The 25,500-nt window shown below is 50.1% G+C and overlaps 1 protein-coding gene and 1 long non-coding RNA gene across 4 annotated transcripts in view; one reads left to right on the top strand and one right to left on the bottom strand.

Moving 5' to 3' along the window:
- CHST11 (carbohydrate sulfotransferase 11) overlaps positions 1-25,500 on the bottom strand; it is a 265,297-nt gene that overhangs the window by 167,342 nt on the left and 72,455 nt on the right. The window lies entirely within an intron of this gene.
- On the top strand, positions 2,159-6,102 carry LOC123592192. Its single transcript, XR_006709625.1, has 2 exons — positions 2,159-5,249; positions 5,584-6,102. It is a non-coding gene; the product is annotated as an uncharacterized LOC123592192 (long non-coding RNA).

Here is a 25,500-nt window from a genome sequence, read left to right as displayed (position 1 = left end):
TCTGACCCATGTGGCTCAATTTCCCAAAGGTTCCTGCAGCTTGAATGTGGCTAGCTTGAATGGCTGCAGCATTTTCTCAGTGTGATAGCACACTTTATTCTTTAGACGCATCAGCAAATTTGCCTCTGGTGAATAGGTACCGATGGAAAACCTCAGATTTAAAGGTATAGGGAGATGGGGCACCTGGGTGGCTCCGTTAGTTAAGCATCTGACTTCGGCTCAGGTCACGATCTCATGGTTCACGGGTTCGAGCCCCGCGTCGGGCTGTGGGCTGACAGCTCGGAGCCTGGAGCCTGCTTTGGATTCTGTGTCCCCCTCTCTCTCTGCCCCTCCCCCTGCTCGCACCCTGTCTTTCGCACTCCCTCAAAAACAAATAAACTTTAAACAATAAAAAATAAAGGTATGGAGAGAGAAGTTCATATACATACATGAACACGTGTGTCTATGTGTGAGAGCATGGGTGTGTGTGTGTGTACGTGTGTATGTGCAAGCATGGGTTAGCCCCCCTAAGAAGAAGAGCCTCCTTGAGCTGGACTCTTAAGACTCGGGGTCTCAGTTTCTGTAATTGCAAAGAAAGGCACAGGGTTTCTCAGGCTTGGGCCCTGCGGGGCAAGGATTCCAAGGCTCCATTCTGGTTCAGCACAGAGAAAGGTGCTGGGGTCCACTGGCGATGTCTGATGTGGCCACACTAAGGACAGATGGCAGGTACGTTTTGCTGGTACCCTGATCAGCCCACGGGACCCCTCTTGACAGTTCTAAGATCCTGAATAATCATCTGAGTCTGAAACGGGGGGGAGGTTATTTTAGAATCTCTAAAGGCCTATTAGTTCAAACATTCTGAGCACTGAATTATATAAAGGCCACACTCATGGGTTCAAAGCTGTCCCTTTGCAGCATCGGTAGCCCAGTGGTGAGGTTAGCTGCCTTCCAAAGCAGTCCTTTTGCTACAAATAGAGGGGAAAAAATGCTATTTGTGTTGAGAAGAACCCCCCCTGTGTCCAGTCCCGCAAGCCCCCCACAAGCCCATACCACAGGCTCCGGGTCACGAGGGTCTCTCCTCTGTGGGATGTGGGGATGGGGGAAGGAGAAATTGCTGCTTCCCCAGCAATTTGGCAAAGCGGTAAAGGGCACAATAACTTCTCTGAGAATCTAAAATAATTTCCTTTAATTGCAGCTTTCACTCTGTAGACTGATTCCCCTCAATGCAACTTAAAAAGGAAAAAAGAAAGGAGAATTTCACACAAGCGACAATAATGACTTCTATGGAGCATAAGACAGTGCTTAGGAGAAGTAATCGATGGGGACCATGAAGCCTCAAGACCTGCCTGTGAGAACATTCTAGATTCCCATTACGGCAGCGACATTCAGGCTCAGGGTCATGACATTAACGCCCACAGGAAGGTCACAGAACCAGCGACCGGCTTCCAAGTCCTGTTCCTTCCGTGCTGCAGTCATGCCGACTGGACGTGCCACCAGGCTGGGGTGGGGCAGGGCAGGGCAGAGGATCTGGAATGTGGACAGGCCCTAGACGGAGAAGCCAAAAGAAGACAGATGCACGGAACGGGGATGTGGTTCCCATGCTGCCCATCCCGCTCTTCTGAGAAACTCGGTCCACACGGGTCTGGACGTTTCTGTCCCAACTCCTGGGCGACCATTCCCAATTTCTCCCCAGCAGCCATAGCTGAGCTCCTTCATATCCCAGAGATGATCTGGGGACCCGCCCAATCTCAAGGGAAGAACACCAAATGACCAACTACGGAGCGCCCTAATTAGCCATCCCCCTGGGCCCTGGCGTGCTCACACTTTCCCTCTGCCCTCCCCTCCCCCACCCCAGTCCCTGCTGCCCGCAGACCCCCTCCAGGGCTGGCGCCAGGGAGTCCTGCTACTGGGGCAGAGGCATTCTGAGCCCCACACAGCACACAGTAGGCAATTTGCTAAAGTCCTAAAAAAAAAAGACAGGGGCCGTACAGGGCAGTCTCTGGAGTCCCTTGCAGGGTGGGGGTTAGACGCATATCCGCAGCTGGTTCTAAGTACTGATGTTATTTGCCACCGGGAAGCCTCAAGTCCCCACCATCAGAGCCTCCCACCCCCAGGGGTGAAAGACAAACATTTTGTTGCGGGGAGGGGTCGAAATACCTTGGCAAAAGGATCACGGGTTCCCATCGTGCACAATCCCATCCTTAGGCAGACTTGGGGAGAAAGTGGGTAGGATTCGAAGGCGCTTAACGTGGAGAGGGAACTAGGCTCCAAAAGCCTTGAGCAGTCAGGGGTGACAGGAACACCATCATAAAAAGAGCAGCTAAATCCTTTGCACACCCGCCATCTACGGGGACACCATGATTCAGGCTTCAGAAATACCACCTCGCTGAATCCTCTCCACAACACTATGAAGGGAGTACTATCATCTCTATGGTGCAGGTAAGAAACTGAGGCACTGAGAGATTCAGTGACTTGCCCAAGGCAACACACGGTTCGTTCATTCCTTCAAGGTATGTTTATTTCACACGTGGCTCCAGGCACCAGATGGGGAGCCACACAGCTGCTGGGCTAGGATCCAAACCTAAGCATTTGGATGCTAGAACGTAATGCCCCAGATGGGCCCATCTACAAAGGGAAACACTGTGTCCCCTGAACCAGAAGGACACACAGAGGAGGTCCCCAGGGGAGCCCAGGCCCACCCTGCGTTGGGGTCTGCTGCTCAGCGGAACTGCAGAAAGGAGGGGAGGCTGCAGGGAGATCCGGTCCCACCGGACAGCATCCCTGGGAGGCGGGATCTCCTTCCTGTCTGAGCCAGCCTCGTCCTCAATGCCGCCTCAGTGTCCCCACGTATAGGGTCTCAGATGACTGTTCTGAGAACTTCCTCCACCCTCTCACCTCAGTAGCGGCCCTCTGAACCCCTCATGCAGCAGGTACCCAGGACCTGATGAGAGACCACTCTACGAGGTACGTCCGCCAGCCCCCGATACGTCCCCAAACCCTAAAGAGCCCACACTGTGTCCTTCCTGACCCACAGCCCAACAGCCATCGGAGAGCCCCTTATATGTGCTAAAACCCACCAAGAACCAACATCCACAGAGGTCCCACCAGATCCAGAACACCACTCTCACCAGGCCACACCGAGCCTAACACAGCTGGGTTTCTACGGTGCCGATTAATCATGGCGAAAGTCAAGTTCTGGGTAGCTAGAACAAGCTGGAATCCAACTTGTGGAAGAAGAGAATATTATCACTGAATAATACACGTCAAAAAGCAGTGGAGATAATCAAGGTAAACAGAAAGGTCTTGAGCTTGTGATGTGATTCAGGAAGGGCAAACGCAGGAGAAAGACAAGGACCTCTACGGTTTTTTAAGGAGCACAGAGTCCCATGAGGGAGTGTGAAAAGGGTTAGAATGGAAGAAACAGTAGCTAACACTTTGGGAGTGTTTACTTCATGCTAGACATGGTCTAAACAAATTAGATGCTATCAACTCATTTAAACCTCACAAGCACCCTCTCCAAAGTGTGTTGTATTACTACCGTGGCCATTTTACAGACGGGGAAACGAAGGCACCAAAATGTCAAGCAAATATAGAGTAGAGAGCTGGAAATGCCTCTCTAGCCCATTCCGTGTTTCAAGAAGGTGCCAGAAAGCCGACAAATGCTCAATTGCCGCACACTAACACTTCTCTTGCCTGTCGGAGGTGTGAGAATTCACAAAGCAGTGTCCCTCCTCATGCTCAAGTAGGATGTCCAAAGATGGGGCCTTGATACAACTTAGCTGTGTGACCCTGGGTAGGCCAGGCAACCTCTCTGGTCTTCCGGCATCTTCCTCTGTGAGATAAAGGTTGGACTCAGAAACGCCCAAAGTGCCCTTGAGCTCTGAAATTCTGCAACTAAACCAGGATATACAATAACCTTTCACTGGGTAATTAATTTGATATCATTCAGAAATATGCAAATGTATCTGAATTCTGAAACCACTAAACCTGACCAATTTCCAAAATAATAGGAAAGCACAGTCACCGAAGCCAGAGGAGACTTTTAAAGTTCTGCTCTGATCCAGAAAGGGCCAGAGATGGGCAGACCCAGACAGACCAGAGAAGACTCTGGCCCCTGCGTGGGCCCTGTGTTGCCTCTTGTCAGAGTGACCACGGAGCAAAGGGAAGACGGCCTCATTTTCCCCCAGCACTCATGTGACCCTAAGGCACTCAGAGCCTGAATCCCATGCTGATTTGTTATTTCCAAATGACATCCATCCACCTGAAGCCAGAGCCCCTGGTCCTGCCACTTTACCTTCCCAGACAGGTGACCCTCTCAAGTCACCCCCTGGGCCGACTTTCAAAGCCCATTGCTGCCCATGGATTCTATTCTGTACAGATGACACCACAGCAGACCGTCAGGAAGAGCCCAGGGCCATCACCCCGCCCCCCCCCCCCATCAACAGATTTCCTGAAAATGAGGCCCCGAGAGCCGAGAGCCGGGAGGGGACAGAAGAACCAAAGACTGAGCAGAATGCAATAGTGAGAGTACGTGCTCTGCGGTCCCACAGACCTGAGTTCAGATCCTTCTTCTGACCTAAGCCTCAGTCTCCCCAGCTCAAAAATGGGCCTTAAGATGGGGCATACCTCATAAGGCTGCTGAGGGGATTCACCGGAACTTGTGCGCGTGAAGAAACACAACGGCTGTCGCTGAGCAAGCATTCAATGGCAATCACAAGAAAACAGAAAATTCGGGAAATTGTTTCTATAAGATTCCAGCAGAGTAAAATCATGTCCAATTCAAGCTGCCGGTGACCCATGAATCATTTCCATTTCAAGGTCCAGAAACATCCTTTATTGGGCTGTGGCGGAGACGTGACCTGTCCCCCCCAAAATGTGATCTCACTTTCTTACACGGGATTAGAAACGGAGCCGGGCACTCGGGCATCTACAATAATCTACAATAAAGACTACAGTTCTTACGTTCCCTGGCGGAGAGTGGGTCACGTGACCCAGTTCCAGCCAATAGCACACGAGCAGGAGCACCGTGTCAACTTCCAGGACAAGCCAGCCCTGGAGGACAAGCGATATGGCGGAGAGCCATCTTGGACCACACAGGTAAGGTCGACTACAGAGCACCAACATGGAAGGAATCTAGGCCTCTGACACCATGGAACTACCACAGCAGCCCATGGCAGGACTGTTGGGAGAGACGAACTTCCGTCTTTTATAAGCCACTGCTATTTGGGGAACCAGTGACAGCAATCAGAATTATACCTCACAAGTACCAGGTGAGGTTGGTAAAGTTATCTTACCCGTCTCATAGTTGGGGGAAAGGCCCACAGAGAAGTTAAGTGATCTGTTCAAAGCCACACAGCCCCACAGAGTGTCTGAGCTCCCATTCTAGGGGTCTTTTTCCAAGTTACGGGACACTTCCATTCCAGGCTCTGTCCCCCAAGGAACACCGCTGATCACAGCAGATTTCAGTTCACAACAAATTCAAAGAGCACCTCCTAATACCCCGGCATTCTTCAAGTCCAAAAGACACAGGATGTATAAATTGTAGCCCCTGAAAAGAAGGTCTAACAGAAGGGTTATAATGCAGGATCAATGCCTTCCTTTCAGATAGTGGTGACCGTTTATAAAAGGTTTTCTTCTGCATTACGGAGTAGCACCACAAGGACACCAGCTGCAGATACTAAGCTTGGAGAGGACAAATGACTCATCCAAGATCAGTTGGTACGGGGCCAAACTGGAACGAAAACCTTACCTTCTTCTAAATGCGAGTCCTGGTGACTTTCCTTCTACCCAACTGTAAAGCACCAAATGTAACAGGTATTGCCTGCTGAGCCACCCCAACCTACCCCGATTTCAAGATGCATTCTTGGTGCTGATCCTTGTTTACGGGCACAGTAAGTCCCACCAATGGCGCAACTGTTTCTCCGCCATGTTGAATTCCTAAGGCTAATTCTAACAGCTATACCTTTCTGTGTATGAACCGTGGATAAATGTAGAATGTTGAGTAGAATGACATGAATACAACTGCCCTCTTTTTTCAAGAGTAGTTCAGTTTTCTAAAGGCCTTTGATGAGCATCCAGATCACCGCTAACCTAGCTTGTAAACAATTAAACCTTGACCTTGAAGACTCTGCTTGATCTACCCCTTGCCTGCCTCTCCCATCCCACTCTAGCCATACCATTCCTCTAACATGGCAAGCTCATTCCCACCTCTGGGCCTTTATCCTTGGTGTCCCCCCAGGACTTCACATGGCTCACTGACCCTCACATCCCTTAAGTGTCTACTAAAAAGCCACCTCTCTAAGCCAAGACAATGTTCCTATCTGTGAGTTCACAGCTGAGAGGAAGATGCCTACAGAGGTGTCCAAGGCCGAGGGTGCTAGAAGAGAGAGTAGCCACCATGTTCCAGAAGCAGGGAGTGCTTCCCCACCCCCACCCTCCTGCTTGACCTTGAGGAACCACAGAACCACACACCCACCCACCCCCACCCCACCCCTCCCAGCGGGGAACCCAAACTTGTGTGATATAAGCCCTGCTCTCAGCCACATACTGTCCACTCGCAGGAGACGAGGGTTCCGCACTGACACCGGATGGAGAATCTAATTGCACGGTTTCTTTATGCTGAGTACGTGACTCTCCTGCTTAGGAAGCAGTCACCCCACACAGAAGCCTAAAACCATTAAAAAAAAAAAAAAAACTTTCTCCGGGGGTGCCTGGGCAGCTCAGTCAGTTAAGCATCTGACTTCTGACGTTGGCTCAGGTCGTGATCTCACCATCTGTGGGTTCGAGCCCCGTATGGGACTCTGTGCTGACAGCCCAGAGCCTGGGGCCTGCTTTGGATTCTGGGTCGCCCTCTGTCTCTCTGCCCCTCCCCTGCTTGCACTCTGTCTCTCCCTCTCTCAAAAATAAATAAACATTAAAAAAAATTAAAATAAAAAACCACTTTCTCTATTTTTTAAATTGAGATATAATAGACATATAATATTACATTAGTTTCCACTGCACGACATAACGACTCAGTATTTGTAGATAGAGTGAAATGATCGCCACGATTAGTTAACATCCCTCAAAAGCTACAAGTTCTTTTTTTTGGGATGAGAACCTGTGCGATCTGCCCTCTTAGCACCTTTCTAAGGTACCTTAGCACCCGTATTATTAACTACAGTCAGCACGCTGGACACGACATCCTCAGGACTGAGTTGGTTTTTAACTGCAAGTCTGTACCTTTTCACCGCCTTCCCTCATTGCACCCACCGCCGCACCCCCACCTCGGGCAATGACATGGAAAATTTTTTGAAAAGTCTCTATTAGAGATGCTCCTGGCGCCTGAGGCCTTGGCACGAAGAGTTTCTGGGTAAAGAAAGGTTGACAGCACAACGGAATTAATTTCACATACTTCGGGAGGGGGGTGGGAGGCAGAGAGGGGACAGGCATGACAGCTCCCAATCTGCAGGTGGAGGGACTGGGTGCTTTGTTTCCAGAAGCCACGCCATCAGACGCCAAGGCTCCGGGAGCCCCTGCGGCCCGGCTCTGGCAGGCCCACCAGCTGGGACGTGTCAGGTCTTCCCTTTATTCCCTGAAGCTGCCGAGAAAGACAGAAAGGCGGAGGGAGCTGCTCTGTGAAAGCGGAGACTAAAATATTGATGAGGGACAGTAATTGCACATCCCCGTGACAGGAGGGCAGGAGCCACCGCTATCCGGGGTGGGCTCGTGGGCTCGTCAAAGCGGATCCTTTCCCAGCTGCAGAAGGAACCTCATGCAGAGCAGCCCTGGGCCCGTGCACAGGCCCTCACACCGCTCAACCACCCTCCCTGCTGTCCTGCCCCGAGCCAACGCCACCTCCCCCGGGAAGCCCTCTGGAACTGCCACAGCCTGCGCTCCTGGAATCCCAGGAAACCTCCAAAGTTAGAGCCAGGAGGAAGCTGCGAGATTAAGCAGTCCAGTTCCTACATTCTCTGGGAGACAAACCCCAAGGGCCTGGGGCGGAGAGACCTCATGGACTTTCCTCCCCGTGCTCACTGGTGCTTCTAGGGGAAGTGCTCCCTTTCTCTCTACGGACTCCCCCGATTCACTCAGCGAATGTTCTCTCCCCTCTGCCCTCCCTTCAAGGGCGAGCTCTGCCTACTCAGCTACCTACATCCCTCTCCATCCTCCCCTGCCTCTCACCCCTCTGCCAGCGCCTGGGCTCGGCCCAGCTCGCCGCAGGGCTGTTAGGTAAGGCCCATTGTGGCGCCCAGAGCCCCCTCTTGTCCCTGCCCTACGCATCCTCCTCCCAGAGCTCGCAGTGCCAGCCTGACACCCACATCCCCGCTTCAGATGCTTCGAGAGCCAACCCCCCACCCCTCCATTCCTAGTCCAGGACTGAGTTCAAAGTCCGTGGCAGGGCCACGGGCCCTCCACAAGCCGGCCACTCCAACCTCAGGGGTCCGAGTTGCGCATGTACCCTACCCCCTCTCTGCCTATTCCTGCCTTACGGCTGTCTCCCCTACTGTGGGCTAGCTTGTGCTCCCCTAAAAAGATATGTCCGGGGCGCCTGGGTGGCTCAGTCGGTTAGGCGGCCGACTTCGGCTCAGGTCATGATCTCACGGTCTGTGAGTTCTAGCCCCGCATCGGGCTCTGTGCTGACAGCTCAGAGCCTGGAGCCTGCTTCATATTCTGTGTCTCCCTCTCTCTGACCCTCCCCTGTTCATGCTCTGTCTCTCCGTGTCTCAAAAATAAATAAACGTTAAAAAAAAAAAAAAAAAAAAAGATATGTCCAAGTCCTCACTGCTGGGTACCTATGAACGTGACCTTATTTGGACAGAGGTCTTTGCAAACGTAATGAAGTTAAGATCGGGTCATACGGGAGTAGGGTAGGTCCTAATCCCATGACTGGCATCCTTATAAGAGGAAAATTTGGACACAGGAATGCAGAGAGGGACACAATGTGAAGACAGAACACACAGGGAGAATGTCATGTGAAGACAGAGGCAGAGATTGGAGAGATGTGTCTATAAGGATTGCCAGCAGTTGGCAGAAGCCAGGAAAGAGGCATGGAAAAGATTTTCCCCCGGAGCTTCCAGAAGGAATCTACCCTTGATTTCAGACTTCTAGACTCCAGAAGTGTGACAGAATACATTTCTGTTGTGACAGGCCACCCAGTTTGTGGTAATTTGTTCTGGTAGCCCTAGGAAAGCAACCCCCCCCCCCAACACCTAAGCTCCAGAACCATGGAGAGCCCTCCCCTCTGGCCCTCTTTCGACCTCTCAGCTGGGGGCCACGGAAGAGAGGGGCTTTGGAAAGGAACGTGTGCTTCTAATCTTAGCTCCAGCACCCTCGTGGAACAGGCTCCTTGAGGTCTGTGAGTCTCAGTTCCCCCTCTGTAAGATGGGGCGCCATGCTCTCCGGGGTGTTATCGGTGATATATGCTTAGCTAATTTGCACAGAAGAGAAGTAAGCATCGGCGCTATTGCCAGGACTCCTCTTTTCTGGGACATCTTCCTCGTCCCTCCAAAGCTCATCCCAGGAAGGTCCTCCACACCCTGCACCTCTGGGACCCCGGCGAGTGGAGCCAGCCCTGCCACGGATCCCAAGTCAGCCTTTGGAAGTGCTCCCCCCCTCCCTGTCTCAGGAACCCCTCCTCCCTGGGGCAGGGCTCCTTTCCCGCCCAGCCGGCTGAGAGGGCCCTGGACGCCCCGCCCGGAGAGCAGCAGGGAGGCTGGGGTTCCCCAGAGACTTCCTCTGTGAGCCTGCCGGCCCCCAACCTGTTGTTCTTGAGGACAGGCCCCTTGCCAACACCATCTGCCTCAGGGACAAGCTGTTTAATGGGGCGAGAGTTGGCTCCAGGGAAGACAATGAATTTTAATGCTTCCGGACACAGCAGTCACATAGAATCCAGCCTTCCAGGCCTGGTCGTGAGGGGCTTAGAGTTCATGGGTCCCGACCCCCTCCTCCACACCTGAGCTCCAGGTGGCTGGGCGACCTGTCCAAGGTCCCACAGCTGGTTAGTGGCAGTTAGTTCCCAAACTAGGACCAGCTGTCACTCTGAGTCCTATAAAGAATAGCATCATTGATAAAAGTTAAAAATATACAGAGAGGAATGGGGCACCTGGGGGGCTCAGTCGGTTAAGCGACCGACTCTCGATCTCGGCTCGAGTCATGATCTCACGGGTCGTGGGATCCAGCCCCTGCTGGGGATTCTCTCTCTCCCTCTCTCTCTGCCCCTCCCCTGCCCACCTGTGCACTCTCTCTCTCTCTCTCTCTCAAAATAAATAAATATTACGAAGTATATATGCAAAGAGGAAGGCAGGAAGTGAGAGGGAAAGAGGACAAGTGAGAGGTGGGTACCACCCGTCCAGAAAGTGAGCAAACGATTTTTTTTCTGGGTCATTCCAGATCGGTGGAATTTAACCTGTAAGTCTAACAAGTGGAACCCCTATTACAAAAATATATTTCCCTCTCCTAGGGGTCAAGGCCTCCTTACTCTACTAAATCTTTAGTCCCCATTCTCCCACAGATACTCCTTCCCATTGGGTCCCTTAAAAGGAAGGGACAATGACCCTGATGTAGTGATAGCAAAGGAACAGTTTCCCTGCCCTCCTCTAGACAGTGAGGCACAAGGCAAGTAGAACCTGAATTATTACCTGCCTCTCTAACGTGGCCAGGATTGGAGTTTCCTATCCCAGATGCTCAGCATTAACGAAACGCATCGAGGATGAACCTGAGATGGCCCCATGATGACACTGAACACTATGTGCCTGACGGCACATTGAATGAACAAACACATCAGCGACTGAGTGGACAAATGAATGAAATAGACAGTTCTGATCACAAGCTTAGACCCTGGATTTCCTAACAATTCAGTGGCCCACCTCCCAGCAACCCCAGTACAGCCTCAACTCGAGTCCCTCTTACTGCTAATTCTGTACAGAAAAAAACCATGCCGCTCAATGTAATTGACTGACTCAGGATCGAAGGTTCTCTGGTTTTGAAGCAAGCCCACACGAACCCTTAGTAGAGCCACGTGGGACCAGCACAGGAGGACCCGCCAAGAGCAGCTAGGCATTAAGGCAACCTGGTTAAGTCATGGAAGCTTCCATTAAAAGAGAGCCCTGGGCAGAAAAGCCCGTCTCCGAGATTGAAACAGAGCTGCTCTGGTGGGGAAGGGTGCAATGCTTCCTTCCATCCTGACCAGGAGCCCCTGAGATTCCTCTGTGGCACCCCAGCTCCCTGGCACCCCGGTGAAAACTCCTGCTCTTGTCTCAGGCAGCAGAGGAAATGGAAGGTGAGAGCAAGGGACTTACTGTCAGTCATCATCAGGAAGAGTGGTGCCAGTGCCAGGGCCCGTGCGTCCTTGTTCCTGGTCCATTCTCACCTCCAACCACTGCACTGTGACTTCTGGTCAGTCACACCCATCAAAAAGGGCACCTCCTCAACAGCACCTGGTCCCTTGCACCTCTGTGTACCTGCACATGCTGTTCACACTGCTCCGCTTTTCCCTCCTCTCCCACCCGGGGCCCCTCTTGCCTCTGTGGTGGACAGACTGTAAGGTGACCCCCCTCAACGACCCCCAAATCCTGGTATTTACAGCCCTGTGTGATCTCCCTGACCTCCTGAACATGGGCTGGCTTCGCATCTTGCTTCGGGGACAGTGAGGAGACATCACTTCTGTGGCTATGTTACATAAGATATTACTTCCATTTTGCCATCACTCTCTCACCTTTGATGAAGCAAATTGTCATGTTGGGGTCTGTCCAATATAGACGCACAGATGGCAAAGTACTGAGGGCAGCTCCAGCCCACAGACAGAAGGAACTGAGGCCCTGTGTCCGAGAGCCTGCAAGGAACCAAACCCCGCCTGCAACCACATGAGCTTGGAAGCAGATCCTTCCCCAGTCGGGCCTTCTGATGAGACCCCACCCTAACCACCATCTTCATGGCGGCCTGTGGGAGATCCTGAAGCACGAGACCCATCTAAGCCGTGCCCACACTCCTGACCGACAGAAGCTATGTAATAATAAATGTGTGCCGTCTTAAGCTGCTAAATTTGTGCTAATTTATTACAAAGCATTGATAACTGATACACTGCCCAGGAGTTACTACTTGCCTTTGAAACTCAGCTCAAAGGGCACTTCCTATGTGAAGCCCTCCCTGAAAAGCTAGGCATTCCCTCCTAAACCACCACGGCCACCACCATCACTGTTTTCGTCACCTTGGTCGTCACAGCTAACATTGCTCGAGGACCGACGGCCATGCCAGGTACTGTGCTTGGTGCCTTATATCTATAGTCATAGTGGGGAGAGGAATCCTGATGATTTGTACACACATGAAAAGTCTGAGAAACTGGTCTACATCACCCAAAAAAATTCTTGTTGAATGAATGAATGAATGAATGAATGAACGAACGAACACCCTGCAGATCAAATTTCCAACTTCAACTGCACCCCTCATCAACCCAGACGGCCTCCCCAACCCAGGCGGCAGGGAGGGTGTTAGCTTCACACCCTGGAAAGCAGGCTGACTGAAAGGAGACCAGCAGCCCACCTCAGGGTCAAGTCACCCGAATTCCAGCCCCCTTCCACCTCCCTGTTTCCCCACAGCCTCACCAGGGAGCTCCGGATTCCATTACTGGTCCCCAAAAGGCTATCAAACACACACAGCTTAGCTAAAAATACCCTTCACACTCATTGGGCCTCCCCACCGTTAAATCACCTCGAGGAATCTGACAGCTAGAATTAGCAAAATATGTAAATCCAGCCTTTCCTTACACGGGGTACCCGGCTAAGTCACGCTGGCACAGCACAGGCCAGGAAACAAGGGGGGTCATGTCACTTCCTCCTGCGAGACCTCAAAGTGACTGAAACTGGGTGATTCCAGGAACACGAGCAGGGTTTTCGTGACATGGAGCTGAACTACTTCTAACAATCAACAACCAACACATGCTTGCAAAGCAAGGCGACACTAGACAGGTCATCTCCCTGCTCCCGGCCCCTCCTCCGGGAATCACGGGAACCACACCGTCAGCCCTTGGAGCTGCTAACACCTCCGTGTGGGCCTATGAGATGCCAGTCTGACCCCGCCCTTCTCCCGGGTCCTAATGTGACAATATTTGTGCAGCGTGGAGTTGAGTGTTCATCTTTCCCGTTGAAAGTCTGTCCAAAAATCGTATTTGTAAAACTGAGAACTGTTTTCCTCTCTTCACAGAGCTTTCCCCAGTCTGGGAGGAAATGCCAGTGAATCCCAACCCACACTTCAAGGTAGTAGAATAGGCTGCTTTTGCAATAAGACCAAAGCCTGAAAATTGCTGAGAAATAAGCTGTAATCGGTCTCAAATGGGCATTGTCGGCACTCACCGTATTATCCTCTTTACCGAGACTATTAGAAGGATGAAGGAAATAAGAGAAGGAAAGCTTTAGCAAAGTCCTGGAGGGGAAGTTAACCTGCGGCTGGCCATCCAGCCAACACGGGTCATGCCAACGCCGTGTTGCTGGGAATTCCGGGGGCTGCGTCATCCAGGCAAGACTAGTGACATCATTAAAGTGACCTGAAGACATTCTCTGCCTCCTTCACCCCTTTGATTCGCCCCCACATCACCACCAATAGGATAAGAGGGGGTCTGATGACCCCTTTTGGCTTCACTCTAATTTCTGGCGGGGAAGGGCCTCGTAGCACGATAACGCATCGACTTTTACAACGCACCATCACCCACATTGGCAAGCGACAGGTTTCCGTTCCATCTCTGACCCCTTACAACAGCGACTGGCAAACGGTGGCCTGCAGGCCCAATCCCTCCCTGGCCCCCTGTCCGCTGTTGCAAATAGTCGCACTGGAAGACAGCCATGCCCATCCACCCGCTTTTCACCTGTGGATGGACTTGTTCTACAACGGCCTGCACGACTGAGCAGTTGTGACAGACAGCGTGCGCCGCCCCCACCCCCTTCCAGAGCCCTAAAGTGGTTACTCCCCAGCCCTCAAGAAAAGGTCTGCCCACCCCGGCCTTAGAAGAACCAGCCATATTCACGGCGGAGTAAAAGTACACGGTATTTTCCATGCCGTGTGAAGAAAGACCAAAGCATTTGGCTGGTGACTGACTCTCCAGATCTTGCTCGCTAACTTAGAGCACTGCAGACTTTACAACCCAACAGGACGGACCAGGTGGGACGATGCCAGCTGATCCAGGGGAAAACACGACAAATGACAAAGGACCAGCGCTGCTCGTCTGCCGCGGGTTGTAGGTTCTATACAGGAAAAGCCCAAAGGAACTGTGACTTCAACCCATGCTCCCCTGGGTGTCGGCTCAAAAATGGCTGAGCAGGTGCTTCTTTTTTTTTTTTTTTTTTAAATGTTTATTTATTTTTGAGAGACAGAGCACAAGTGGGGAAGGAGCAGCGAGAGAGGGAGACACGGAATCCGAAGCAGGCTCCAGGCTCCAAGCAGTCAGCACAGAGCCCGACGCGGGGCTCGAACTCAGGGACCGCGAGATCATGACCTGAGCCGAAGTTGACGCTTAACCGACAGGGCCACCCAGGCGCCCCCTGAGTGGGTGCTTCTAAACCGGTTTTGCAAACAGTCCAAAGGGGTCAGGTAGGAATCAGCTCTGACTCCCAGTGTACACTATGCAGCCCGCTGAGAGATAACCGCCTCTTCCAATCTCGGCTCTTCCGGAGATTTCTTCCAACTGAAGTGAGCCATCGCTGCGTGGCACAGTCCGGGTCTTCCAGCGTTTCATCGTTGTCCCCGTCAACTGGATGGGAAGCAGAACTTAGGCTCCTCCATCACGGGAGTCCTCTGAACGGCATCATTAATCTCCTCACATCTTCTCCTCCTCTGCCTTTGCTTTTCCTCTCTGGGCTTCTGATGAAGTAGAACCGATAAATCACTTATAATCTTTTTTTTTTTTTTTTTTTTTTTTTAAAGAAACTGACACAGGGATATGAAATCTGCAAAAATTCCTAAGATGATACAGAAAACTCCACCCTCAAAATAGTTCCTGCCTTCTGTCCCCAACAATGGCCCCAATCATTTTGGCATTTTCCTTTATTATAGATTTTCCACCTGCCGGAGGCACATAAGTCTGGATTGTGGTGTGAGCCATTTGCCCGGAGAGGATGGATGTCAAGAAGGAAGCTGACCTCACAAGGAAGGAATTTTGCAGTAGACATCCCCATCACCTCATCCTCCCCACCTCGCTCTCCACAGACAGTCTCCACCCCGGCCCCATGCCAGACTTCACAGACCAACTCAAGTGCCTTGAACGTGCACCTCGGGGGCGCTGGTGTTCTCTTCTGGAGGCTTTAGCGCAGTCCTGTTTTCATTTCCTTTCTCCCCAACTCATTTATCACTGTGGTTGGTATCTGGTTGAGAATACCAACTATTCATTCCACTGTGAAGGACAAGGTCAGTGTATGATGTCTGGAGTGGAGGACAGACACGAAGGAAGGCAGGGAAGAATTTTGTAATTTTGATGATAACGGGGCTAGTTAACTTTGCTGAAAAGGCAGCTTGGGTGTCTGAAAAATAACTCCTTCTACTTGGAAAGTCTTCCCCTTTTGGACACTCTTGGTTGCCCATCGAGCAGCCGTCCTTCATTGCCAACAAATGCCCGCCTGTGTTCAGAGAGGGAAAGGGCCCAGCTCTAGAGAATGACACACGAATGGTCTATTTCAGTGACAGCACACTCACCCCCACCACACCCCTCTGTTCACTTTTCCTCGGCTCTCCTGCAGCTAGCAAGAGCCACTGTGACCCAGTTCTGCACTGGGAGGTGCAAGAAGACCACTGAGAAGGTCTTGGGGCAGCACCTGGCACAGAGTAAGCCCTCGATAAACTTTAAATATTATTATTGCTATTATCATCATTACTACTATTAATTTTAACAGAACCTTCCCTTCCCTTTCCTCTCTCCTTTTTTCCCTGCATCCCTCCGGTGGTGAGCCAGGGCTGGTTTGGACGAGCTCATCAAGAGCTGATTGAATGTATCTCTTCCCAAACATGAGTTCCGTGATACTACATTGGTAACTGGCAATCAGCCATAGTGGGGATATTTACACCGTGGAAACTGGCAAATGCTACGAATCAGTACTTTTTATATTTTATTTTATTTATATTTTATTTATATTTTAATTTAATTTATTTTATTTTATTTTATTTTATTTTATTTGAGAGCGCGCGCATAAGGGAGAGGGGTAGAAGGAGAGAGAGAGAGAATAGCCAGCAGGCTCCACCCCCGGCACAGAGCCCGACACAGGGCTCCATCTCACGACCCTGAGATCATGACCCAAGCTGAAATCAAGACCTAGGTGGTTGCCCAGCTGAGCCACTCAGGTGCCCCTACAAATCAGGGCTTTTCCCACAGAAAGCTAATAGTTAAATATTTACCAGCATGCCACTCTACCTGTCTCCTTCTCTCCTTCTCTCTTTCCAACCATCCATCTCCAACCAGTGAGTACCTACTATATGCAGGGTGTTCTGTTGGGTTCTCCTTAAGAGTTCCAAGATGAGTAAGTCACTGCCTACCTTCAATGAGTTTATAGTCTAGCAATAAATTTGTAGCAGTGAAGATACATTTGGCTGCAAGTAACCGAAAACCCAATCAGCAATGGTTCACCTAAGAAAGTCTGGAAGGAGGCACCAGCCTGGCCACCCGGCAGAGTCAAGGATCCCAACCACCCTCGTCAGCCACCCTCTGCATACTGACCATTCCCCTCGTGCTCATTGCCTCATGTGTACAAGAGAGCTGCTACAGTTCCAGGTATCGAGACCACATCCAAAAGCAAGAAGCAAGGGCAGGGCCTTTTTCTTTTTATCCAGAAGGAAAACCAGTTAATCCTCCTAACAAATTCATGAGGTCACTCCTATAATTATTCTCATTTTATAGATAGGGAAATTGAAGCCCAAAAGGATGAAATAATTTGCTCAAGGCCACACAGCCAGAATATAAAGCCAAGCATTCTGACTGCAGAGCCCAAGCACTATGTCAGAGATACCATCACTAGAGAAGCAAACCCACACAATTTACTGCTTCGTTACCCTGGCTTGTACTACCCTCCATCGTGGCACCCATTCACCTTCTAGCCCGAGACTTTCTGTTGCTCAGATGGAAATTCTGTGTGCTCATTCTTCTCTGACCCCCAGCCCCGATCATAGGCAGAATATCAGGTGCTTGGATTTGTTAACTGACATGCACCCATCCCAGCCCTAAGACTATCCGACCTGAACGGAAAACCTTGCCGCTCCCGGTGCCAGCGGGCCTGTGTTTGGCACCTTCCTGCTCCAATTACCCACTTGAAAACCTGGAGACTCGGGCTCCGATCCATTTGGCAATCAGACCATCTTCCTGGCCTATCTGCCTGGAACTGTGCACACACACACACACACACACACACACACACACACACACACCCTTTCTGGGACTGCCTTGCTATGTTCTGTACCTGCTGCTTGAGAAGATCTTCCCGTCTGTAGCCTCCCAATTACTCCCCCATCACAGGAAATTCCAACCCCAACTGGCATCCCCACCGCAAACTGCTGGTATTCCTCCCAAGATGCAACAGGAAGAAAAACATTACTAGTCGCTGGAGTGGCCAGAAGACTTGACTACTCTATTATTCATAATTTCGTAAAACAGAAAAAGTTAAGTTCTCTACCTGGTTCTCGGGTGTCTCCATGACACAAGCCAGAAGCAAAATCCTGCTCTGCGAAGCACGTCATCTGGTTTGGAAATCCAAGTACCTCTCAACTAGTGCTTTGGAGGCCACTGTTCCAAAAGGCACAGCCCGGGGCTGCGTGTGTCATGGCAAGTTCGGGCTCACACCCTGAGCAACAGCCAGCTACCCAAAGGGAACACGGCTGGTCCTACCACCTCTTGTCTCTTGACTTTTGTCTTGGACTTTTTGGTCCCCTTTGTTTTGTTCTGTCCTAGAGAGAAAAGAGATGGTCCGCCCGAGGCAGCCGCAGGAGCCCGCAGGAGCCTGACACGATGGAACCTTCCCCACCCTGGAACAAAAGATCATCGGGGGCTGCACACACCCCGTTCTGGGGCTCCAGTTCAATTCTGTTTTCAACACGTGTTGAATCAAATCCCAGAGCTTTCCAAATGGGCACTCTGGGCTGCTCAGAGAACCCCGGCTCGGCTGGCTAAGAAGAACTTGGGGAGGAAAGGGCAGCTGGGTGGCTCGGTCTGTTAAGCGTCTGATTCTTGATTTTGGCTCGGGTCATGATCTCACGGTTCATGATTGCGAGCCCCGCGTCAGGGGCTCTGCACTGTCAGCACAGAGCATGCTTGGGATTCTCTCTCTCTCCCTCTCTCCCTCTCTGCCCCTGCCCTGTGCATCCTCTATCTCTGTCTCTCTCTCAAAATAAATGTAAAAAAACCCAACCAAACAAACAAACAAAAAAAACTTGGGAAGGAAAGCTAAACATCTTACTATCCCTGAAGAATGGGAAATACTGAGAAATAAACTTGACCACTTAGGGTTCCACGACCTGGGGCAACTCACACCGTGCTTCCTCATCTCTGACGCGACGGGTAAGGACACGCTTGGGCTCTGGAGCCAGGAGCCAGCTGGGAGTCCTGCCTCTGTCACTGACTAAGTATAATCTTGGATGCCTTGCTTCACTTTTTCGTGTCTCAGCCACCCGAGCTCTTCTCTCTCTGTTCAGAGCACTGCTCAGGGGAGTCAATCCGTAAATCCTAACACGCAGAAAACTTAGAAGAGAGCCTGACGCGGTTCTGTTTGCAATGAGTGTTCCTTATTATTGCTATTATCCATCTCACCAGATCTTGCAAGAACTATGGGAAATAACACAGTTAGAACACAGAGTTTCCCTTCGGTAAATATTAGTTTCCTTCTCAAAAAAAGAAAAAAGTTAAAAGATTAGGGATCTTCATATCCATTTTGTTCTATATGTGAACACAGATTTTTAGATTTTCAACTAATCAGCCAAGGGCGTGCCCAACCAAGAGACAAGGGCAGTTATTCTCAAAAACCTGCTTCCTTTCCGCCATCCTTCACCGGCACACAGCCTGCATTCATTCTCCGAAGGACTCCGGGACAGGCCCCGCAAAGGAATGCTGGAAGACGGATCAGCTCCAAGGGTCAGGGCGCCTGAGTTCGGCAAAGGCAGGGGGCCTCCCCTGCCCTCCAGAGGCCATTCATTCACTCAGAGTCCTTAAATTTCATGACAACATGACAGAACTCAAGAAGGCAATGAATTAATTTTTTAAAAATTTTGTAAGACAACTTGCCTTGAGTCCTTTTCTTTCCTTCACTCTACAGGATAACAGCAAGGATGCTCAGGCTGGATTTGCACCCAGTTCTGGGGGATTCCTGCCTTCCACAGAGATGATCCACGCCAAAAGGAGTGCGCACCCCTCCCGGATGACTCTCAGTCCTCAGAACAAGGACACCACACCTGCTGGATCTCATAACACCACCTCCCCGATTTTCATCCACAATCAACACGACAGCACACCTCTATGCCACACCACGGCCGGGGAAAGACCAATAACCACCCGATAGAGATTTACTGGGAGTGATTCAAATGGGGATGGAAAGGACTTCCTTATGATTTTGAGAAACCAAAACGAAAAGCACCTAATCCGTTATCTCCAGAGAAGGACTTTGACCGCCACAGCTCATGACTGTAGCTCAAACTTTTGGTTTCTACAACAGCAAAAGAAACTTTCTCCTTTACCCTCCCTTCTCCCTACCAATCTGCTAATTTCTCTACGCTGACATGGGGCACCGTCCCTCTGGTTGAACTAGGCCATTATTTTCTTTTTTGTCTTTTAATGTTTTCATTTTTATTTCTTTTGGCAGGGGGGAGGGACAGAGAGAGAGGGAGACACAGAATACGAAGCAGGCTCCAGGCTCTGAGCTGTCAACACAGAGCCCGACACAGGGCTTGAACCCACGAACCGTGAGATCATGACCCGAACCGAAGTTGGACGCTCAACCCACTAAGCCATCCAGGTGGCGAGCCTTTCTGGCCATTTTTAAGCATACAGTTCAGAGCATTAAATATTCACCTTGCCATGCCACCATCAATGCCATCCATCACCAGAACGTTCTCACCTTCCCAAACTAAAACTCTGTATCCATTAAACACTATTTCCCCCTTCCCTCTTCCCTGCCCCCTGGCAACCACCCTTCTCTAGCTTCTGTCTCTAGGAAGTTGACCCCCATAGGTACCACACATAAAGGGAAGCATACGGTATTGTTCTTCTGTGAGGAGGCTTCATTTATCGTAATGTCTTCAAGGTTTCATCCATGTCACAGACTGTGCCAGAATTTCCTTCCTCTGGGGACTCCTGGTGGGCTCAGTCAGTAGAACGTATGACTCTTGATCTCGGGGTTGTAGGTTCCAGCCCCACGTCAAGTGTAGAGATCGTTTAACAATAAAATCTTTTAAAAAATGGTTTTCTTCCTTTTCAAGGCTGCGTAATATTCCACTGTGTGTATATACCGCCTTTTGTTTATCCAGTCGTTTCTTGACGGACAATTTGAGCTGCTTCTACTTTTTGGCTATTGTGAATAATGCTGCTATGAAAATGAATATATAAATACCTGTTCAAGTCCCTACTTTCCATATTCGGGGGGGGGGGGGGGATACACCCAGAAGTGGAATTCCTGGACCATATGGTAATTCTACGTGTGAGTTTTGAGGATCCCCCATACTGGTTTCCATGGCAGCTGCATGTGGATTATTTTTAAAACAAATGTTAGCATATTCTCCGCAACGTGCTACACTACCATTTCCAAAGCCCTTCGCACTTTTCTCAGTTAAGGAAAGATGAAGTTACTTGTTAATCCCAGCTTGATCCTTCACATCCAAGATGTTGCAAACAGAGTAACGCATGCAAGTTGCTAGAAAGGAAAACGCGTGATATTATTATGCAGCTATTACTTACGGTATATCAGCAGGACATCCGATCATCTTTACTCCCCAAACAGTTATTTCCCCTGCAGATCCGCTGTCCTGAAATAACTTTCGCTGCCCTTTCCTCAACTGTTTTCCCAAGTCACCCAAGAAGCGGAGCAAAGAACAAATGTGTCCCTAAAACATCAGACAAATGCACTCTGAGTAAATATCCCATCTTCAACGGGGGGATTCGAAAGGAAGAGGCGATGGCCAAAATTCTATTTCAGAACACCCACTGGGCCACCATGGAAATTTTTAGAACGTTAAAGGGAACCACTTCATAAATGTCAGACAAAGAGGCTTAAAGAAATCAAAAAGGGAACACTCGTTATTTTTGTTTGAGTGAAAAGAAAGAACCGTACATGCAAGCTGAACACAGAGCGCTTGGAGAGAAAAGGGTCTTGTAAGCACCGAGAAGGAACCCTCCAGAAGAGATGTTAAGGTAGGTTGTCATTTAAGACGTGAACTTCTCAGACATGTGATGAATCACTCTGTGGGCTGACACCACTCCACACGGGTGACCTTCAAGGATATTTCCATCTCTGGGGCAAAGCCAAAGACTGCCAATTAATCACCAAACAAGGACAGCATGACTAGGGCAGATGAAAACTCTGTGTGTGTGTGTGTGTGTGTGTGTGTGTGTGTGTGTGTGTGCGCGCGCGCGCGCACGCCTGTGTTTAAAACAAACAAACAAAATGGGCTGCTGGAGATGATATTCCCCAGAGATGAAGTATTTTTCTGACTTGACCTCAGCCTTAACATAGGGAGCAAAATCTTAGAGGAAAAGTTTAGTGTTCGCTCCATTCCCTCAGCTCAACACACACATCATTCGAGAAGACCATGTTTCGGAATGAAAACGCGTGCCCTTTGAGGGCATCAAAATTCTTGCTGGCTCACCACAGGCCACCTGGAGCCCTTGTCTCCAGTGCTCATTAGCCTTGTAATTAGAGAGGATGGAGCCTCCGCATTCCCAGACGGAGCGCTGCGGTTGTAGCCATTTGCAACTTTCCCCACAGGCCCCTGACATGTGTCAATTGCTTCTGATTTTGCTGAGGCGTGAATCGGAGACAAGAGCATCCAGGTGAGGAAAGGGGAGGACAGGAGAGTGGCCTCAGGTCACCAGAGATCTGCCCTTATAGCCCGATGGCTCCGGATTTCTAGCTTCTACACGCTCACACGTTCTCTCTCTCTCATTCTTTGCGAAAATATGGCTCTCCCCCAAAAAGCTGCCTGCCAGAGCTATTGATAGAAGCAAAGCTAAAATAAAAAAAGTCTAGGAATTGATGGTTCTTAACTAAAAATGGTGACTTCCCCTAAATCCGAGATGCTACCTATGTTCTTCTTATGGATCCTAAATTATAAGAAATTTTAAAACACAGGTCAACTCAGTGGCACCTGGGTGGCTCAGTCAGTTGAGCGTCCAACTTCAGCTCAGGTCGTGATCTCACGGTTCGTGGGTTTGAGCCCCGTGTCAGGCTTTCTGCTGACTTCTCAGAGCCTGAAGCCTGCTTCAGATTCTGTGTCTCCCTTTCTCCCTGCCCCTCCCCTGCTCTTAGTCTCTCTCTCTCTCTCTCTCTCTCTCTCTCTCTCTGTCAAAAATTAAAAAAAAACATTAAAAAAAAATAGGTCGACTCAAATATATTAATATTATTTAAGTCTTTTATTCCCATATTTAGATATTTAAAAGTCTGAAAAGATGACCGAAGTCCTTCAATCTATGTTTTGCTATATATTCTGCTATTACAACTGACAGTTTGGGGGGCCTGAATGACAACGTCCTGACTTGTTCTGGCTTTCTCCCTCCCTCACACCTCCACCTTCTTCCTGAGCATCTTATCATTCCACTGTGCAGCTATCCCACTTTTAGGAGACAAGCCCTATTTAAAAATTTTTTTTTCAATGTTTATTTATTTTTGGGATAGAGAGAGACAGAGCATGAACGGGGGAGGGGCAGAGAGAGAGGGAGACACAGAATCGGAAACAGGCTCCAGGCTCCGAGCCATCAGCCCAGAGCCTGACGCGGGGCTCGAACTCCCGGACCGCGAGATCGTGACCTGGCTGAAGTCGGACGCTCAACCGACTGCGCCACCCAGGCGCCCCAACAAGCCCTATTTTAAATAGTTCATCCTCCGGTCCCCACACTGACACGTAGTTTGCATCCATGTCTCCTTATTTTAATTCAGAAAGTATGGCAGCGGCATCTGCAATAGATGATAAATACTAAGTCTGATGCGTTATTTTATCAGAACGTCTCGGGGAGGCACAAACGTTATTATCCACACCTTCACGGGTGCAGAGACAGAGAAGGGAAAGAAGTTGCCCAAGGTCACACAGCAGCTAGGCGCTGAAGCCAGGAATAAACACAGGAGCCAAAGCCTAGGTTCTCTGCTAGCACAGGAAGAAGGTGATGAATGGAAATGTCAGCTGGCGTGGGCAGCAGGAAAGAACGGTTAGCAAACATGCAGATAACTTCTTGCTTTCTAAATGCTCCCGCCCGGCCCTCAATTTACTACCTGTGTAACCTTGGGCAACAGTTCCCAGTGCACTGCAGCTCTCTGTGCCTCAGTTTCTTCATCTGTAAAACGAGCATAATAATAGCAGCTGCCCTAGAGAACTCCTGTGTGGATGAAACGAGTCAGCATACGTTAAGGGCTAATACCGTGTCCGGCACATGAGAAGGGTGTGTGTGGAGGGGTGGGCTTTTGTTATGTACTTGAACTTCCTAGGCCTTAATTACTCAGAACTCAGCACTTCTCAAAATATGCACAGTGAATGCTTCCCAATGACGAATGACAGAATACAGAATTAGAGTACGGATTGGAAATGGGGGAGCTGATCCCAAATGTCAAACAATTTGGCCACCTGACCTACAATGTTCACATAAATAAGCCAAGAAGAAAACTACAATCTAGTGGTGGAAAAGACATAGAGTGGATTTGGGGGCGCCTGGCTAGCTCAGTCGGTGGACCGTGCGACTCTTGTTCTCGGGGTCATGTATTCGAGCCCCACGTTGGGCGTAGAGTTTACTTAAAAAAAAAAAAAGGAAGGAAATGGAGTAGATTTTAATAAGATGCAGGGTGTGGGAAGTACTGAATAAAAGTATGGGCAAAAAGAAATTTTTTTCATTTTCTTGAACACCTAAATGTAGGCTATAGCCAATGACTTCCTCCCGCAGCACAAGTGCGGAAGGCGGGGGGGGGGGGGGGGGGGGACCATTTTACAATGGAGAAATGACAAACACCACCTCAGCCTGGTGATCAAGGCCACATCAACAGTGATAAGTCATGTTGAAAGTATGTCCCCTTGGCATGATGTGACAGCAATGGCACTTTACCGTGCCGTTGAGGGACGTTCTATTAAAAAAAAACCTGACCAGTACTCTTCAACATGGTCACGATTACCAAAAACAAGAAGTATCTTAGGAACTCTCACAGCCACATGCCTCAGGAAGCATGACAAATAAGCGACATGGTGTCCTGGGTGGGGTCCTGGGCCAGGAAAACAACATGAGGTAAAAACTAAGGAAATCTAAATAAAATGTGGACTTTAGTGAGTAATCATCTACCAGTATCGGCTCATTGGTTATGACAAATGTACCACACTACTGTAAGATGTTGACAAGAGGGACATCCTGGGTACACGGGGACCCTGTCTTAGCTCCACTATCTATACTAACGTTTCCCTAAATCTACAGCTATTCTAAAACTTAAAAAGCATGAACAAGATTTTGTAAAATTCCTACTGAATTGCCAACCCAAAAACCTCAGGGACCAGGCAGAGCACCAAGGCATCTACAGTTTCCTCGTGAGTGCGTGACTCAGTGAGGCTCAGTGACTCACCTGTGATCTGGCTACTAGAAGGTACAGCTGAGATTTCGACCCGGGTCGTCAGACCTCAGAGCCCACCCAGTTCATTACTTGGCCTCGTTGCCGCCTAACACGAAAGAAAGCCCACGTGGGTATCTGGAGACCAGTGGCACCCAGGAGGCACGTGGTTAGAGTCCCACGGGACCGGCTGCGTCCACGGACGAGCCCAGCCCACCGCCCTAGGATTTGCGGTTTTAGATCTCCTGGATCTCGCGACCACACCCCAATCCAAGATGAGATCTTCCCAAGCTGGCGGACAATTTAAGCCAATTGGAAATGTACTTGAGCTCTTCATTCTGCGTCGCATTCCAAAGTGACACGATGAGGGAAGCTATATGAGCCAGCGTTTTCTCAGCAACTGCGCCTTCCTCCCTCAGCACACCTGTGTGCAATGAGATATGCAGCCAAAGAGCAATCCGGACTTGCCCGGACCTGACCGCCAAGGAGCTCTCTTGTAATGGGCTTCTAGAACACTCCCCCGTGGAGCCAAGGTTCTTAAGACTTCTGCCTCTGACTCAAACTGAATTTTCCAAAGATCAAGGGTGATTTTAAGCTCCAGACACGAGTGCTGGGAAGCAGCTACATCAGTCATCAAACATGGTCTAGACACAGAGAAGGGGCGGGGGAGGGGGGCGGGGAGAGGAGAGGGAGCAAAGATGACCCAGACTGGAGGCCTCTGTCAAAGGCACACACAGTCAGCGGGGGAAGCATGACATAAGCGACCTCACCATCACATTACTACACACCGCATCCCTTT

This window comes from Leopardus geoffroyi, chromosome B4 (assembly GCF_018350155.1).
Source record: "Leopardus geoffroyi isolate Oge1 chromosome B4, O.geoffroyi_Oge1_pat1.0, whole genome shotgun sequence".
Classification (NCBI taxonomy): domain Eukaryota; kingdom Metazoa; phylum Chordata; class Mammalia; order Carnivora; family Felidae; genus Leopardus; species Leopardus geoffroyi.
The sequence above is the reverse complement of the archived record's forward strand: the minus strand, read 5'-3'. Positions and strand labels throughout refer to the sequence as shown.